The sequence below is a fragment of the Diabrotica virgifera genome, chromosome 8 (genome assembly GCF_917563875.1).
Source record: "Diabrotica virgifera virgifera chromosome 8, PGI_DIABVI_V3a".
Classification (NCBI taxonomy): Eukaryota; Metazoa; Arthropoda; class Insecta; order Coleoptera; family Chrysomelidae; genus Diabrotica; species Diabrotica virgifera.
Window position 1 is genome coordinate 118,059,086 of NC_065450.1, and position 19,950 is coordinate 118,079,035.

Sequence of the window (19,950 nt, forward strand, 5' to 3'; positions counted from 1 at the left end):
GACCGTTCACACTGATTCGTCCAAATTGCTGTTTTTCTTCTTAGAGATCATCCTAGATTTTGTTTTCTTAATATTTAGTGAAAGTCCATATTCTGACTTACTTCTGTGATTCTATTCATTAATTCCTGAAGGGCTTCAAAACTGTCAGAATGCCACCGTATCGTCTGCGTACCTTATGTGACTGATACATTCTCCGTTAATTCGAATTCCGGCTTCAACATGATTTACTGCTTTTTGAAAGGTTTCCTCGGAGTATATAGAATAGAAGTGGTAATAGTATACAATCCTGTCGGACCCCACGTTTGATTTTGATATCGTCTGATTCTCCTGGATAGATTATGTTGTATTTTTGAAAAATTTAAACGCAGAATGAAAGATTGCGTTATTAGCGAGGGCCGAAAGTCCCTGAGAACTTCTATAATGTTTATTTTAATAAGTTACAGGGGTGAAAAACTAGGAGAAAATTTAGTGTGATTTTTAATTTCAAATATCTCGGCAACACTGTCCCAATATTTGACATGGCATCGGGAATATTTTGAGTTGTTGTTTAAAATTTAATCAACAACTCAAAATATTGATACAGTAACCCAAATGAAAGGTACAGTATTCTTCTATATGTAAAAAAAATTTCAACTTGCTGGAGAATTTAATTACTCAACTTTTATGTTAGTGCAACTTTTCTCGGAAATGAATACTTTTAAAGTTATACTCAAAGAACGAAGAAAAAAAATCGAATTTTTTCTTCATTTTTTGACATTTTGATTATTTAAAGAATGTTCCGGACCTTTTTTACTGGGAGGATAACTCAATTATTATTATATGAGATATTTCCAAGCAATTTCTGCAAAAAAATATGAGTCACCTTTCAACGTCCAAATGTACTAATATTTTTACAGATGCGCCCTGGTCCATTAATGATACATAAAATAATAACGATTTATATTCGCAGTGTGCAAGTACTTGAAGGAGATACGAGAAACGATCGTGCACAAGTAGCGGAGAAATCTTGTAACTTTCTTAAATAATTCATATTGTCAATAGGGCTTTTCATTCACAGTCATTTGTTTCGAGCTTCTGTCATATGTCGTATAATCCGTGTATATTAATTTATACACAGATTATACAACTTAGGACAGAAGTTCGAAACAAATGACAATCGATGAAAAGCCCTATTGAAATTGTCAAATTGACGCATATTTCATACCTACTGTCATTGAAGAAGAAAAATTATATGTTGCTCACAATATTGATATGCTATGCAATTATTATATAAAAGTATATTATTTAATTAATTGTATTTTGCTTGCAGTACTGCATTTTAATAATTAATTTTATTTACTACATACAATTGTTTACCTTTTAATAACATAACCTAAATCTTACTTTTTCTTCTTATAATTTTTTTTGGCTACGGCCTTGACAATTATCCAGCAACCAGGACCAATATAATTGGCCAATATAATTAAAAGTGCGAAAATAGTTGCCGAGCTATGAAACCAGGTGTCGCTTTTCCGAACTTGCAGGGTCCCAATAGGATTTAACGTCGATATATTGACCAATATACAGTTTTAAGCGCGCTAATAACCGACAAAATAGCGCAAAAGATGAAAAACATAATACATTGCTAAACAAAAAGAGTGAAGTTTATACAGACGACCAGCTGACTGGCCCTTCAATTACTAAAGAGGAAATAGAAAAGGCAATATTATATTCAAAAAACAATAAGGCACCTCGACCTGATGAAATCCCTTCAGAAATACTCAAACTACTAGATGAAAGGGGAATTTCAGCACTACATAAAATATTTAATTTTATTTATGAAACTGGTTGCTATCCTCAGCAGTGGTTGCTCTCTACATTTATTCCCCTACCCAAAAAAGTCAATGCAAAAAGATGTGAGGATCACAGACTCATTAGCCTGATGAGTCACACTTTAAAAATATTCTTAAAAATACTACATCAAAGATTATACAAAAAATGTGAATGAGACATCAGTGATTCTCAGTTTGGGTTTAGGCAAGGTTTGGGAACAAGAGAAGCAATAGTATCAACACAGGTGTTGGTCCAAAATTGTTACGATCAGAGGAAGGACGTATTCCTGTGCTTTCTAGACTACGAGAAAGCGTTTGATCGTGTCCAACATCACAAGTTAATGCAGATCCTCAAGAAGCTTGATATAGACCAAAAAGACATAAGATGCATTGAAAACTTGTACTGGTATCAGGCAGCACAATTAAAAATAGACAATTCTATATCCAAATCCATACATATAAGAAGGGGTGTTCGGCAGGGATGTGTGCTTTCCCCTCTTTTATTTAACATTTATTCGGAAGCCATATTTCAAGAGTCTTTGGAAGATGCAGAGATGGGAATCAAAGTGAATGGAGTATTAATCAACAACATACGATATGCTGATGATGCTGTCTTAATTTGCGACAACATAGCAGATCTTCAACAACTTGTCACTATAATCGGAGAATACAGTAAGCGAATGGGATTAGAGATTAATACCAAAAAGACCAAATTCATGATCATCTCCAGAAACTTGGATGCATTTGAAAACTCCACCATAACACTGAATACTAAGTCCATTGAGAGAGTGAGCAAATTCAAATACCTAGGAACGTGGCTTTTTTAAGACTGGGCATCGGACAGGGAAGTAAAATGTCGCATTGAGCAAGCTCGACAAGCTTTCGTAAAATTCAGGAAGGTACTGAACTGCTCAGAGTTCGACCTTACACTAAGACTAAGGTTTACTAAATGCTACGTGTGGTCGGTGCTGCTATATGGCATAGAGGGCTGGACACTCAAAACGAGGGATATAAACAGATTAGAAGCCTTCGAAATGTGGCTTTATCGCCGTATCCTAAAGATACCATGGACGGCGAAAGTCACAAATGTGGATGTCCTTAAAAGAATCAACCAAGAACGTCAGCTTTTCGAAAACATCAAGAAAAGAAAAACGGCGTATTTGGGTCACATCATGCGAAACGAAAAATACCAGTTCCTTCAACTTATAATCCAGGGTAAAATTGAAGGCAAGAGAGGAATAGGACGCAAGAAAATGTCCTGGCTCCGAAACATAAGGCAATGGACAGGGATTACCGACATACAATCACTGATCCACATTGCAAGAAACAGAGAGTTAATGGAAAATGTGATCGCCAACATCCATTAGTGGATTTGCATTTGAAGAAGAAGAAACAAAAAGAGATGAAACTAGTGGAGGTGGAAATGATCGTTATAAACGTATAAGTTAACATTACATTACATAGTTTCCCACCTTTAGATGTATCAGTGGAGTCCGGCAACTGTCACTGTGACAGTAGAATTTTATAAAATACTCCTGTCACAGACGTCTGAAGGGGGAAACTATGTAATGTAATGTTAATTTGTACGTTTATAACGATCATTTCCACCTCCACTAGTTTTCATCTCTTTTTGTTTCGCAATGTATTATGTTTTCCATCTTTTGCGCTATTTTGCCGGTTGTTAGCGCGCTCATCACTGTAGATATTTTCTTATAATTTATTTATCTTTTTCAAATAAGTTTATTTGTGGAAATAACACGCCTTTTACATTGTCATGATATACTTATAGTCCGTCCGCTATAACTTTTCCCATGCGGTACGATTCATTTTCAATCAAATTAAGTCAAAACATAAATTGAAACGAACGTCGATGTGTATATACATTTTGTATACTGTATACTATATACTAAACACGTCGGCGTACGTTTCACTTTCTGTTTTGACTTAATTTGAAAATGAATCGTACCGCATGAGAAGGGAAAAGTTATAGCGGACGGACTATATGTGGAAAATCCATTCATATTAGAAAAAGGACATAATTATGTGTATATTATTACATAACTGGTGATAACCTAATTTAACATTGTTATTATTGCTATTGATAAGTTTAATTTAATGGGATAGAAGTGGTGATTGTAAAAACACCTGCATAGTAGGCTCGGAAATCGGCTAGAAAATTTAAACCGAATATAACAAAATTCAGTTTGGCAACATTGTGTGAATACCAAGTGCACTCGGGTATCCACAGAACCATAATTTACTCCAGACAAATTAATATATTTTATACCAACAAAAATGAGATGTTTTAACCAAATAACGTTTTAAAAATGATGTGCAGAATAATTTTGATTCCGGTTCAGCTAATGAACTTGCTTTTTTTGTCTTTAAAGTAGAAAAAAAGTTTAATTTCTCTTGCTTAATATTTTATCGTCTAATAATTTTAACTGTACTAATATGCAAGTTGTTAACTGTAAGTTCTAATATGACTAATTTACATGATTAATGGGATGTTAAAACATATGCAAGCTCCTATCTTTAAAAAGACTTCTCGAATTTCTTAAACGTTTATACCAAACATTGATACTACCACTTTTTTTCGCATTCTGACAGAATTCCATTTTTACTACATATAGGTCTGGATCCCGCGTATGAAAAAAAAGTTGATTAATAGCAAGTTGAAAATTTGTTAATAGCTTAAGGGTGTCTAGTCGGACAAACTTTGATATATGGGAACACTGGAACAGGAGAAGTTTTAATTGTGGAACAGGTTAAAAATTTGGAACGGTCAGACCACGAAAACGGCACATGTATTTTGTCCGACAGAACGGACTTAAACTCTCCGAACAGAGATTAAACTCTCATACAAAAATCAGACTGCTATTTATCACCAAATGGGCGTTTTAATGAGTGGAACATGTAGAATATGTCAAATGACAGGAATTATGACAGGTGATAAATAGCAGTTTGATTTTTGAATGAGAGTTTAATCTCTGTTCGGAGAGTTTAAGTCTATTCTGTCGGACAAAATAAATGTGCCGTTTTCGTGGTCTGACCGTTCCAAATTTTTAACCTGTTCCACAATTAAAACTGCCCCTGTTCCAGTGTTCCCATATATCAAAGTTTATCCGACTAGACACCCTTAAGCTCTTAACAAATTTTCAGCTTGCTATTAATCAACTTTTTTTTCATACGCGGGATCCAGACCTAATATAGCTGTCTACGAATTATAGGGAACAGTTTCGGATTTTTATACATTTTTGCTATATCTTACATTTTTTTATAGTATAATAATATAGTGCAGTAAACAGTATTGTCGGACGTAACGTATGGAGAAATATATAGGGAAGACGATCCCGCATAGGGATAAAGACAAAAATAATGATGAATGATGTGGGATGTAACTACGAGTAAACTAAAAGTCAAACAATTCGGAATGCACGTCATAAATTTAATGATATCATAACCCACCGGTACAAACTTGACGACAAACAAATTCAACAAATTTTTCCTCATGCATTAATTTTTTCGCTACCGTTAAGCTTACCAGGAAAGCGCTGTTGCCAAATAAAAAACATACATGTATTTACCACAGCAAAAACCGTCTACACCAGGGTGGGCAAATACTTTTAAGCGCGGACCAAAATGGCATTTTCAAAAAGTCTCCAGGGCCGGAAGACTATACCGTGAACGTACGCTGTGCACCCCCCCCCCCCCCCCAATCTTTTTGGTACAGTTTTTACCCCACTGCCCAAGGAATTTTTTTGACACAAATGCTATAAGTATCATTTTAAAGCATTTAGACAAACAAGTTTGACGAGGAAGAATTTTTCAACGGGCCGGCTAACCGTGCCGGCTTTTGCCCATCCCTGGTCTACACTGTTTCTCTTTGTCTTTAAAAGAGTATGAAACAAAGATAACTATCTGTAATATAAGTATCAAAATCATGTTATCCTATAGAAGGTTATGTAAGATTTTTGTTTGTTTATTTTTTTTTTCTTCTTTTATGGCCTTTGGGAGCTGTGCCCATTTAGCCATCAACATTTCTTGATATTAACGCCCAACTAAACCTACCATATAACAAAACTATTACGAACCTCGACCAATCAAGGATAGGGAAGGGAAAGTGAAGTTAGTTAAATAACAAACTATCGTTAAAATATAAACTAAATAAATAGAATATAATTTTAAAACAATATCCAAGTTGACATTATATTTAACCTCCAATATTATGACAGACGTCAGTTACCATTTACAATCTCACCAAATATAATAATGATGTCATATAAACTCGTTACTAATTCTTGCCAATGATTTCTCTGTAATAGGAATGACATGTCAAAAACATCTGATTATTCCCTATATATTTTTTCAAATTTTAGAATATGGCAACAAGGCAAAAATTACATGCATTCCTTATTGTTTGACTTTTCCTATATTTGTACAACTTGTTCCTAACTGATTTTTGGTGTAAAGTTTTAACGACGTCATCATTACATTCAATATACCCCTCTTTGTCTTTGTACATTGTTGTTAGGGTTAAATATCTTGTAGGGTTAAATTCCTTCCTGGTTTTATTCAGTTTTTGGTGGAATTTTCTAGTTGTTCGGTTTTTGCTGGCTTATTTATTTCTTTTTGCTTTCGACACTTTGTCCCTGAATTCTGCCTTTTTTATTTTATCTATTTCCTTCGTTTCCCTTCTTAGCCACTTATAAGTCTTGTTATGCCCGTCTTATTCTATGTTTGTTGGATTTTCCTATATGTCTTGTTTTTAAATAAAACATTAAAACAATTAATCTAAACTATAACAATAGTAACTAGCAAAGCATCAATCAGACGTAAAATAGAATTTGATGGCATCAGTATTAAAGAAGTAATGGAAATAAAATACCTTGAAAGTATGAAAGACAAGAAGAAGAAGTCTTGTTATTTCTCTATTATATTTAGGCATTATTCATCACAATTCTGTTCCGGCTAGTCCTTGATTCTCCTATTTTTTGGTGTACCTAGAGTTTCTTTAGGAGTTTAGGGGCTATACGTATCTATGTTTTTCTCACGTGCTCGACAATATCATGTTCCAAGTTTGTGTTGGCCTCTGATCTGATACAAACGTCTGACTGATGTCTGGTATCGATTATAATATGGTATATCATGGGAGTTATATGTTATATGTTATATATTATCCAATTCAAATATCAAAATCAACTTGTGGTTACAAGGGGAATTATTTCACAACATTTAAACTATTCCGAACATCATAGAAATCTTAATGGTACAGCCATACACAAGAACAGCTGGCAAAATATTTGTATCCCTTGTATGTGCCAAGGATCTGTTGTCCCGGGACTACTATTCATTTCTTAAACTAGTTTCTGTATTAGCGTCATATCTGTGAAACTTCTTGCTCAGAAATAAAAGACACTTTCAATGTCGCCTTTTACAGTCCTATCCTTTCGCATTGAAACAGTTAAGCTGTTATGTAGAAAAGAAAAGGATAAAACAGTATATGTATTCCCTATTTTATTAACACAGTTGCACATGTGTTTTTTGCTTTATTAGCTGTTGAAAGTTCCGTCATTTAAATAAACCTTGACTTTAATAATACGCCGATAACACAAACCGCACTATTCGAAAAATATGAAAAAGTATAAATAAAAACATATATTATTAGAGTGATTCATTGTTGCTACTTCTTCTTTTTTAAGTACCGTGCCCAAATTTTTAGGCGTGGGTAGCATCCATAACAATTTGCCGATATCGTTCTCGATGTTCTGCGGCATGTAACAATTGATCTGCTGATAAGCCAGTCCATTGGCGAAGGTTTCGGAGCCATGAATATTTCTTTCGACCAATTCCTCTTTTTCCGTCGATCTTTCCATTGAGTATTAACTGCAGCATCCTGTATCTGCTACCTCTCATTATATGCCCCAGATATTCAAGTTTTCTCTTTTTTATCATCTTTATTAAGTCACCTTCGCCTTGACCTACTCTGTTTAAGACTTCTCTGTTTGAAATGCGTTGAACCCAAGATATTCTGAGCATTCTACGATACGACCACATCTCAAAGACTTCTAATTTGTTCATCATGTTAACCTTCATGATCCAGGTTTCACATCCATATAATAATACAGGATACACATAACATTTTAGGAACTTGATTCTTAGTTGTAAGTTCAGCTGAGAGTTGCTCAGAATAGATCTAAGTTTCATAAATGCTCCTCTTGCAATTTCTATACGAGTTTTAATTTCTTCATCCGGATTTAGTGTCTCGTTTATCCAACATCCTAGGTATTTAAAATGGCTAACTTTTGTTATTGATTCATCACTGACAATTAGTTGCATAGGGCCGACGTCTTGTTTACTAACCACAAGTAACTTTGTCTTTGTTGCATTTATGATAAGTCCGTTATTGGAGCATTCTCTAGTGACTCGATCTATAAGGAATTGAAGATCTTCGATGTTTTCAGCCATGATCGCGGTGTCGTCTGCATATCTGATGTTGTTAATAGTTTCACCCCCGATTCGAACTCCACATTGTCCTTTCAAGGCTTCATTAAAAATTATTTCTGAGTATACGTTAAACAAAGTTGGGGATAACACACAACCCTGTCTGACACCTCTTTGAATGCAAATTTTGTATGTTTACTTTACTATAATTTGTCTGTTTCTTTGCCGTCTACCAGAATAGAAGCTTCTTGATTCCAATATAGATGTTGTAAAAGTCTCAGATCTTTATCATACATTCCAATCATTTCTAGATATTCAAATAACCTATCATGCTGAACTCTATCAAACGCCTTCTCAAAATCTATAAAGCAGACGTAAATTGGTTTCTGTACTTCCCATGATCGTTGAAGTAATGTTAACATTGAGAACAAAGCTTCCCTTGTTCCCAATCCTTCTCTGAAACCGAATTGTTTGTTTCCCATTGTCTCTTCCCATTTCTGCTTGATTCTATTAAGAATTATCTTAAGAAGTAACTTGAGAGAGTGGCTCATGAGACTAATTAGTCTAAAGTCTTTACATGATGATGTATTAGGTTTTTTTGGGAGTGGAATAAATGTAGACTCTAACCATATCTGTGGCATCATGCCAGTCTCGTATATATGGTTATAAATGTTTGTTAGTTGTGAGACATTGTCATCATCCAGACGTTTGAGTCAGTCTGATGGGATTTGGTCAGGGCCTGGAGATTTCCCATTTTTGCTCTGTTTGATGGCTTTCTCTACTTCCGCTTTTAAAATACTAGGACCAGTATTCGTATACTTTGTGGTATTAAGTGGTGGCCTCGTATCCAGGAAGAGCTCAGTATTGTTGCTACAGTAAATAGCAAAACCAAAAAGATCTGTCTTTATTCATAAAGCTCTTATAAGATAACAGAGAATTGTAGTTATAACAAATCATTTGTTATAAATTCCAATTATCATTATAATAATATTGAATCGGAAAATCTAAGACTGGGGAGTTTTTCTGTAGTAACTACACGAGAGCTTTAAAATTATCGATTTGTATCCCGACTGACACTTTTAATTTCACGACCCGAAGGGGAGTGAAATTATGTCAAAGTGTCACGAGGGTAAAACAAATCGATAATTTTTAAGAGTTCGAGTGTAATTTGATAACATTGTTTCATGAATAAAACTGTTTTTTAAATCATTTTAACTAATATTTTATTGATTTCTTCGCCTGAATATTTGCTAAACCTGTTCCTGGTGTTCTCTTTGACAAGTTGTAAATAATGAATTGTCATTAATGTCACTAAATGTTTTTCGTAGCAACGAAGGGCATCTGACGTAATACATACTTGACGACGGGAAATTATCAGTAGTAATTGCACAAGAGCTCTAAAATTATTGAATTTTTCCCGAGTGACACTTTGACAGTTTTAATTTCACGAGCCGAAGGCGAGTGAAATTATGTCTAAAGTGTCACTAGGGCAAAAATTCTATATTAATTTTAGAGATCGAGTGCAATTTGTTGCGATTATTTCATGAATAAAACTGTTCAAAACCAAAATTTTATTGTAATTTTTTATTTATGTAAGTACAAATTAGTACAATTAAACAAACAGTTGTTATAAATATTAATTTGACGGTTGAAAGTCATCACTTTTATAATTTTTAAAACATTAATTGTCATTAATGTCACTGAATGTATTTTTTCGTAGCAACGAAGGGCATCTGACGTAATATACTTGACGACGGGAAATTATCAAAAATTATCGATTTAATTTAGATTTCTGTAGCTTTCTATTGGTCAGAATCTCCTATGAATGAAATAATCAGTAGTAATTGCAGAAGAGCTCTAAAATTATCGAATTTTTCACGAGTGACAGTTTGACAGTTTTAATTTCACGACCCGAAGGGGAGTGAAATTATGTCAAAGTGTCACGAAGGCAAAAATTTGACAATAATTTTAGAGATCGAGTGCAATTTGTTTCGATTATTTCATGAATTGAACTAAAACCAAAATTTTATTATAATTTGTTTATGTAAGTACAAATTAGTACAATTAAACACACAGTTGTTATAAATATTTGACGGTTGTAAGTCATCACTTTTATAATTTTTAAAACATTAATTGTCATTAATGTCACTGAATGTATTTTTTCATAGCAACGAAGGGCATCTGACGTAATATACTTGACGACAGGAAATTATCAAAAATTATCGGGTATAATATCACAAGAGAGTGAGAATAAATTGAAAATAATGCGACAGTTTTTCGAAAATTTGTTGTCTGGCAATAGACACGAGAGCCCGCAGGGCTCGAGTGGCTATTGCCCAATGACAACAAATTTGAGTAAAAATGAAGCATTATTTTCTTATTTATTCTTACTGTCGTGTGATATTCGTAAGATTATTTTTTAATACGTATATTATGGATATTTTCTTTAATGTGACAGTTGTCAAAACTAGGAAACTGGTTGCCATTAAACAGAAACAATCTACTTAAAAAATTCTATCGGTAATTTTCTACAGTAGATAATTCTAAGTATAATTTTAATCTGATTGGACAGCATTAAACACGTGATCAAATATCTTACTATAGGATTGGAAGTTAAAATCATCAAAAAATAATCAGTTTAATTTTTATTTCTGTAGCTTTCTATTGGTCAGAATCTCCTATGAATGAAATAATCAAAAAAATTTTTAAGTATTTATTAACCATCAGTATTACACATTCCATAAGTTAATTTGATAACAAGTACAATAACTTATATTTTATAAACTATAATATTGTACACCATATGGCATTATGAGGTACATCACCCAGCGGTTTCACCTCAGTTTCAGCAAAGATCTATTAGTCCATTCTTTCACGGTTTTTGCTCTAAATTTTAAAGAACCGCTTGGATTGACATGAAATTTGGCATACGCATAGCTTACATGTCAAAGAAAAAAAGTGATATTGTGCCGACGTGTGCTTTTGCCCTGGGGGTGACTTTCACCCCCTCTTGGGGGTGAAAAAATTATATGTCCAAAACAACTCCGGAAATGGGTAAACTGACTAATTTTAAGTAACTTTTGTTCTATAGAGCTTTTTCGCCAAGTCAACACTTTTCGAGTTATTTGCGAGTGAATATGTTCATTTTTCAACAAAATAACCACATTTTTAGACGGTTTTTCGCAAATAACTCAAAAAGTAAGTATTTTGTCGAAAAAACCGTTCTTAGCAAAAATATAGCCTATAAAAAAGTAAATAAAAATAGTGTACGCGTTAGGTCTCTGGATCTCGTAGAACCAGAGTTATAGCCAATGAAATATAGATTCATATTCACCAAATTTCAAATAGAATATTTCGACGTGAAATATCCAAAAAATTAAGCACTTTTTGGGGAAAACCCATTTTAACTTTTTTAAAGTGTTTAAAAAAAGCTTTATTTCTGTTTTTACGAAAAGTTTCTAGCATTAAATTTAAGCAAGTTACGCTCAAAATAAAGTTGGTCCCTTTTGTTTTTGCAAAAAAAAATCGGGAAGACCACCCCCTAATTAGCAACTTAAATGAAATTAATCGTTGCCGCTCCATAAATTATTTTACTTATATTGTGTTTATATGATCTGTAAGTTTCATCGATTCAAAGTGTTTATTTTTGAAAAAATTTGGTTTCAAAGTAAAATTTTTAAAAATTTAAATTTTGAAAAATATGCTTTTTTTCAAAATAACTTAAAAATTGTTAGAGATACCAAAAGTCTCGAAATACAAAAAAGTCAGATTTGCTTTTCTGAATATCATGAATTTTTTTGTTTTTCTGTTAGACAAAAATTGATCAAGATTTGGTGTTTCTAAAGGGTACCCCCCGTTAAGATAGGCAAAATGCCCTCACTCCCAGAATTCAATTTTATTAATTTTTTTACTTTCTATGCAACTAAAAAATAAGATAACGCGGATTTTTAGCTCGCCACCCCCCTTACCCCTCCCCCCACAGCCAAAAACGTAGATTTTTAGAATTAATTTTTTTTAGTTGGGTTGCAATTGATTTAAAAATTTCAAAAAATTCACACGTGTAGCTGAGGCTTTCATAAAACATGTCCATTTTTTATGGACCCATGGGTCGAGTGTACATAACCTCAAATTTTTTTTTAACTTTTTTAAAACCTATAACTTTTTTTCGGAGAGAGCTACAGGTCCAATTTTTTTTGCATTTTGTGTATTTTATCAAAAGCTATGTATCTGATTTTTTTCAGATTTTTCTGTCAGGTGCGCCATCTTGAAAAATCAAGAAAACTGTTTTTTTAGGGGGTTTTTGGGGATTTTCTCCATTTTATAGACTGCAGCATAGATCAACTCAAGGTTTTATTAATAGATTATGTATAATTTAAAATAACTGAGTATATTAGGATATTCAAAAGTTGGGCGAAACACTTTTAAACCCCCCAAAATCCATGTTTTTTTAAAGTTTTGTAAGGATTTTTGCGGGTCTAATTATATTTTTTGTGGTCGATACAGCCTGAATATTTTTTTAATTTTTATTACGTTCTATATGATTTTAAAAAATAGGAGTCACTGTAATTTTAGCCCACTTCCCCTATTCCCCCTCCCCCACAGCCAAAAATGTCAATTTTTCGATTTTATTTTTTTTTAAGTTGGTTTGCAATTACAAATGTTATTCTGAAGCTATTTCTTTGTGGCATTTTTGTAATTAACTATTCTAAATGGTCATTTTTTTTAGTTAAATTGTGTAAATTTAATAATTAATAATTATTAAATTATAATTTACAAAAAATTCACACGCACAAGCTGAGGCTTTTACAGATCATCTATTTTTATGGACCCGAAGGTCGAGTGTACATATTATAACCTCTTTTTTTTTGTTTTTAATAGGTACGTATATTTTTTTGGTGATGGCTGCATGTCTATTTTTTGTGTTTTGTGTATTTTATCAAAAACTATATTTCTGACTTTTTCACATTTTTCCGTAAGGTGCGCCATCTTCAAAAATCCGCAAAACTGATTTGTTCGGTGCTTTTTAGGGATTTTCTCCATTTTATATACTTCAAAATAGATTAACTCAAGGTTTTTTTTATAGGTTATGTAGGAATAATTTGAAATAACTGAGTTTTTAGGTATATTTTATATAATTTGCTATTGAATAAACTTAAAAACCACCTGCTAGTTTTCACAATCATAAACTTGCCAGGATGACACGTTCCACAATTAAAATTACGTTTTACAATTAAAATTTCCCCTGTTTCCATACCTACGTCAAAGTTTGTCCGACTAGATACCATTAACGCGGGATCCAGGCTTAATATTTTTTGAGATAAATACAGCCTGAATATTCTTTTTTTCGTTTTTTTTTACGTTTGATGTGTTTAAAAATAAGCCTTAGCTCAATTTTAGCCCTCCTCCCTCTCAACCTGCCCAATAAATCATCATTTTTTCGTTTTCATTTTTTTTTCTCAGTATATCTGTTGCTCAGTTTGTCATCAAGTAAACTACATTTAACAAATTAATTTCAAATTTTTGCAATATTTTTGTATAAAGTAAATATGTCATTGTGATATCTTTTAGGTAGGATACAAAAAACCAAAATAAAACAGAATAATCAATTTAAGAAAAATACATTATTTTAATATATCATACTTCTTGTCGTTTTGTGAATCAAAACATTTTGTTCTTTGTTCATTAGTTTGTATTTAGTAGGTACCCTAATATTACCTTACATTATACATATTGTAATTATTCAAATATGTGCTTGTACCATCTACATAACCTATATCTCTGCTCTGCCTATTAAAATGTCATTTTGCTTCACGTTTACTGCCACGTAAAACACCATAAAAAGAATAAAGGATGTATTACCAAAGAATATATAGCTTCGTATATACCCTTAGCGTATTCGGAGAGTATATTCGTTGGTATTACACTTTACAGTTCTAAAGTCTTCATCGCTGTCTTCGTCTATTACAGGTATAACATCTGTATTGTCAAAGAGTTTTGTAAGATATTCTGCTGGCTTGATGATTTTTGTAAAATATCTTCCATGCGATAAATATCATATTATGGCAGCTACATGCGAACAACAGCCTATGGTTATGTTGCCGTTTCCGCAACTCACATCTACAACAGTATCTATCGTTTAATGTTTTCCAAACCATCTTCGTTTGGCTCATATTGCAAATAGTCCATGCTGTATGCTTGTCCCCATTAGGTAAATTATTCCGATTCATTTTTTTGCACAAACTTGCTCAAAAACAGGTCCTTATAACAAATCCACAAGGTGAAAGGCAGTACCGCAGTCGGAAAATTGTTTAAACAATTTTTTAAACGAATTCAAAAAATCAATTTTTTCACTTAGGACAAATTTGTTTTAGATTCTCTGGATCAACCTGAGCAAAAAAGGCCTCTTGTGATTTTTCTATAAAATTAACTGTTGTCGAGTTACATGCAATTTAAAATTTGAAAAACGCGAAAATAGCCATTTTCAAGGCTTTAACTCGATTAAAAATTATTATTATGAAAGTCATAAAGTGACCAACTCAAAGTTTATATGTATTCGTTATAAAAGGTTATATGTATTGTACACTCGACCTACGGGTCTAAAAAAATAGATATGTTTTTTAGAAGCCTCATAAAATTTTTAAATTAATTGCAACTTTACTAAACAAAAAAAAAATAGAAAAATTGACGTTTTTGTGGGGGCAGGGGAGGGGGGTGGTGGGCTAAAAATGCGATTAGTCTTATTTTTTAATCACATATAACGTAAAAAAATGAAAAAAAATATTCAGGCTGTATCGATCTCAAAAAATATCATTAAGCCCGCAAAAACCCTTATATAACTTAAAAAAACATGGTTTTTGGGGGGGTTTAAAGGTGGTTTGCCCAATTTTTGATAATCCTAAAATAGTTATTTCAAATTATACATAATCTATTAAAAAAACCTTCAGTTGATCTATGTTGCAGTCTATAAAATGGAGAAAATCCCTAAAAACCCCCTAAAAATACAGTTTTCCTGATTTTTCAAGATGGCGCACCTAACGGAAAAATCTGAAAAAAATCAGAGAGATAGACTTTGATAAAATACACAAAATGCAAAAAAAACTGGACCTGTAGCCCCCTCCAAAAAAAAGTTATAGGTTTTAAAAAAGTTAAAAAAAAATTTGAGGTTATGTACACTCGACCTACGGGTCCATAAAAATTAGACATGTTTTGTAAAAGCCTCAGCTACACGTGTGAATTTTTTGAAATTTTTAAATCGATTGCAACCCAACTAAAAAAAATTAAATCTAAAAATCTACGTTTTTGGCTGTGGGGGGAGGGGTAAGGGGGGTGGCGAGCTAGAAATCCGCGTTATCTCATTTTTTAGTTGCATAGAACGTAAAAAAAATTATAAAATTGAATTCTGGGAGTGAGGGCATTTTGCCTATCTTAACGGGGGGTGGTACCCTTTGCATACATTCGTGATCAGTGACTCGTTCAACCCCTTTTAACTACAGCCGTTTCAATAATAAGGACTTTGAACCGATGAAACTTACAGATCATATAAACAATATATACACGAGTCAAGAAACTTGTGAAGTCGTTACGATTAAGTTCATTTAAGATACTAATTAGGGGGTGATTTTCTCGATTTTTTTACCAAAACCAAAAGGGACTAACTTTATTTTGAGCGTAACTTGTTTAATTTTGATGATAGAAATTTTTTTTATAAAACAAAAATGAAGCTTTTTTTAAACACTTTAAATAAGTTTAAATGAGTTTTCCCCGAAATGTGTTTTATTTTTGGTTATTTCACGTTAAAGTATTCCACTTGGAATTTGACGAATATGAACCTATATTTCATTAGCTATAACTCTGCTTCTACTAAATAAAAAAACGTGATATATTCACTATTTTTTAAATTTTTTATAGGCTATATTTTTGCTAAGAATGCTTTTTCGACAAAATACTTACAATTTGAGTTATTTGCGAAAAACCGTCTAAAAGCGTGGTTATTTTGTTGAAAAAATGAACATATTCACTGCCAAATAACTCGAAAAGTATTGACTTAGTGAAAAAACTCTATAGAACAAAAGTTACTTTAAATTAGCAAGTTTACCCATTTCCTGACTTTGTTTGGACGAATATTTTTTAACCCCCAAGAGGGGGTGAAAACCACCCCCAGGGCAAAAGCACATATCGGCACAATACCACTTTTTTTCTTTGACTTGTTAGCTGTGTGTATGCCAAATTTCATGTCAATCCAAGCGGTTCTTTAAAATTTAAAGGTTTTGCAATATTTTACCGTTAATGAATGGACTATATGGGCCATAATTTTCGCAATCTTCTGTTGTTTAGTGGCTGCAGTAGTGGTAATATTAATTGGTTGGGGTGGCCTTTAAATTTCTCATGGTGTCTGTTGGCTCTTTCTTGAATCACTGTGCCGACTAACGGGATGTTTAGGTCTCTATGAAGTGTTTGGTTGGAAATGTACCACGGGGCACTTGCGATGGTGCGTATAGAATTTTTGATTGAGTTCTTTGGATTATTTTTGTATTTGATTTGCTGGCCTGCACAACTCCATAGTTCGATTCCGTACGTCCATATAGGTCTGATGACTGTTTTATAAATGAGCAGTTTGCTCTCAATTGAGAGTCGAGATTTTCGACTTATAAGCCAATTAATTTCTTTCACTTTCGACTCAATTTGATTCTTCTTATGGAGAGGTTGGTAAATCGGATGTGTACAGTACATAAAGAAGTGGACCCAGTATAATACCTCTGTGTGACTAAATTTGGTTACGGTTTGATAGTTCATCGTCCATTAGTTTCAAATTCTCTTTGATTTATATATGATTTTAATAAGTCAAAGTATTTGTTGGGTAGAGATTTTTTGATTTTATAAAGTAATCTTGGGTGCCATACCTTATCAAATGCGTGGCTGATATCCAGAAAGGCTGCTGTGCAATATTGTTTATTGTCCAAGGCTCTATTAATTACATTTGATATGCGATGGCATTGTTGCACTGTAGAATGAGCTTGTCGGAATCCAAATTGGTGCTATGGGATCCAGTTTTGGAATCCTAGGTCGCTTATAATTCTTTTAAGTAACAGTTTTTCAAGAAGTTTTGCCATTATTGGCAGTAGACTTATTGGGCGGTATGATGAAACATCCGTTAAAGCATTACCAGGTTTCGGTATCATAATTACTTGGTCAATTTTTTGTTATTTAGGTCAATAATTATGTCTTACGATTGCATTTAATATGTAAAATAACTTCATTATACCTTTTTTAGGAAGTTGTTTTAGCATTGTTGCTGTTATGAGATCAGTGCCTGGTGCTTTCTTTTCGCTCAAATGATTTATTCCATCTTTGATCTCCTTCGGTGTAATTAAAGTTAGTCGCTCTCGTTGATTAATTGATAATTTTTTATCAAAAATTATGTAATCGCTGTAATTTTTATTTCTGTAGCTTTCTATTGGACAGAATCTATATGAATGAAAAATCTTTGAAATTGCTCTGAAATTCGTCAATCTGGCCGATATTTTAACAAAATACTTTTGGGAATATTGACAATTTATAACTCAGAAAGTGTTTCAAAAAGTGTTGTTCTATTTGTTGGCTGTTGCAGAGAAGAGTTGGCGTGTTTAGACTTAGAATGAACAGTAGTTTTGAACAGTGTGGAACAGTACATGCAAAAACAAAAGAATGCATTTAAAACAAACTCAAAGAGATGGAAGAAAAATTCCAAAAAATGGAAATAAGATCTTTTTATGAAAGAATGGAAATAATCCATGAAATTGAAGATGATCACAAAGTAATAGAAATAGCTAGAAAGGAAGAAATAGAAAATGAAATAAACAGTCACATGCTCATTTGATGATTCATTCTCCAATATTTTTATTTCCAATAGTCTGTTCTCAGTATGACAACTCATACACTTTGAATCAGAAACTTCAGTTTATATGAGGTTAAAATACAGACCTGTTATTTTTATTACTACTGCTATTATATTTTTGGGGATGGGACATCTGGGCTTCGCTGTTTCGGCGGGGCCACTTGGGCTTCGCCGTTTGGGCGTCGACCTAAGTGGACGTCAGCCGTTTCGGCGTCGATCATTTCGGCGTCGGAATTAATTGGTAACGTTATATGTTACTTCTGTCAGTTCAATAATTAAAAAGTTGACTAAACTTTACGTTTCTAAGGTTACTGATGTTGTCATGGTCACTTAAAACATGGTCGCGCGTTGTAGAAAACTCGATTTACGCACTCTACAGCGTTGTTTAAATAAACAAAAAATAGTACCACTATAAAAAATATTTTATTTGAAAATACAGTATTAGACGTATTACATAATATTATGTATTTATATCCAACTTACAAAAATTATTCAACAAATAAAAATTAAAATAAAGTAATAAAGTAAAGCAAGTAACTGTTCATAAAGATCAAATAAATGGCTTTTTTGTACGATTGATCATTTTTGACTGTTTACCGTGACAGATTTTACGTCAGTAGGTGACATTTACTAGCAACTCGACGGTAAGTAATCCAACTCGACGGTAAGTACTCCAACTCGACGGTAAGTAATTCACTTACCGTCGAGTTAAAAAATCTCTTAATTTTAATATATTTTTTGAAAGAATAAAGAAAACTAACGAATTATTTATTAGTATTGAAACTTATGGTACAATTTGTCAAATTATTTAATGAAATCCCACTTGTTTGGGCTGTGGTTTCACTTCTAACAGAAACTCCTGCAGAATCGCATACATTAGTAGTATCCAACATTTTTTCTCTTCAAATACGCGATCAAAGTTGAAAACTTGGAAATATCAATGCCATCATAAAGAAAAACGGTGGATTTAATCATTGAATATTCTGCCCAGAGGCTTCCAGGAGCTTTCAACTGCATATGTCTGAACGAAATATGCCAATAGAGTCTTTTCTTCGATTCTTAAATTCTTGCCTTCGCACCATTTTTTAAAACTTTGGTAGGTATTTTGATAACGGATTTTGGATTTTTCGGGAATAATTGCGGAACACCCTTCTTCCTAAGCCCGTTCAATTTCTTCAAATTCACTTTCGCTCATATTTTAATTTATAATTATCAAAATTGTACTTAAAATTATTGACAACTAAATAAAAACTCAATTCTCCATTGTTGTTATGCACCCTAGTTACTACCTAACAACCAAAGTATCTATCTTGATAAAATGAACGAAACTAGTCAATATGACGAAAATGTTTAATTGTATAATTTATAATGGTATCAATCGTGCAAAAAACGTTATAAGCATGTCGAACGTTAAGGGTAACCGATCTCAGACAATAATTGGAGTCGTCGCTCCGCTGCTCCTCCAAACAATTGTCTTCGATCGTATAAAACCCTTACCGTTCTCCATACTTAATATACTATTTCGTATTTAGAAGTTAGTCTTTCGACTTACTTACTCTTTTATAATTTCATTTGGAAATGACATATGAATGCGTGCATGTATGTGAGTATGAGGATTGTACACCATATATTGTATTCATGTGCATGCATAAATGTATGTACTTTGATATTGGCTTGATCATTAACTTTTGGATTTAAACCAGACCACTTAACTAACTCTGGTTTTTTGTTGTTTGTAGCATTTAATTTTACTTTAACCGGGACCTGAAGATGCTGTGAATATTGTAGACAGCGAAACCGGTCGTCAGTTGTAAAATAAAT

General features: G+C 32.9%; 1 protein-coding gene and 1 long non-coding RNA gene across 2 annotated transcripts in view; both read left to right on the forward strand.

Annotated features, from left to right (window-relative positions):
• The window catches only part of LOC126890359 (DENN domain-containing protein 2B-like), a 378,730-nt gene that overhangs the window by 92,416 nt on the left and 266,364 nt on the right, over positions 1-19,950 (forward strand). The gene's annotated exons all lie outside the window — the stretch shown is intronic.
• Positions 1-19,950, forward strand: part of LOC126890360 (uncharacterized) — a 62,422-nt gene that overhangs the window by 617 nt on the left and 41,855 nt on the right. The gene's annotated exons all lie outside the window — the stretch shown is intronic.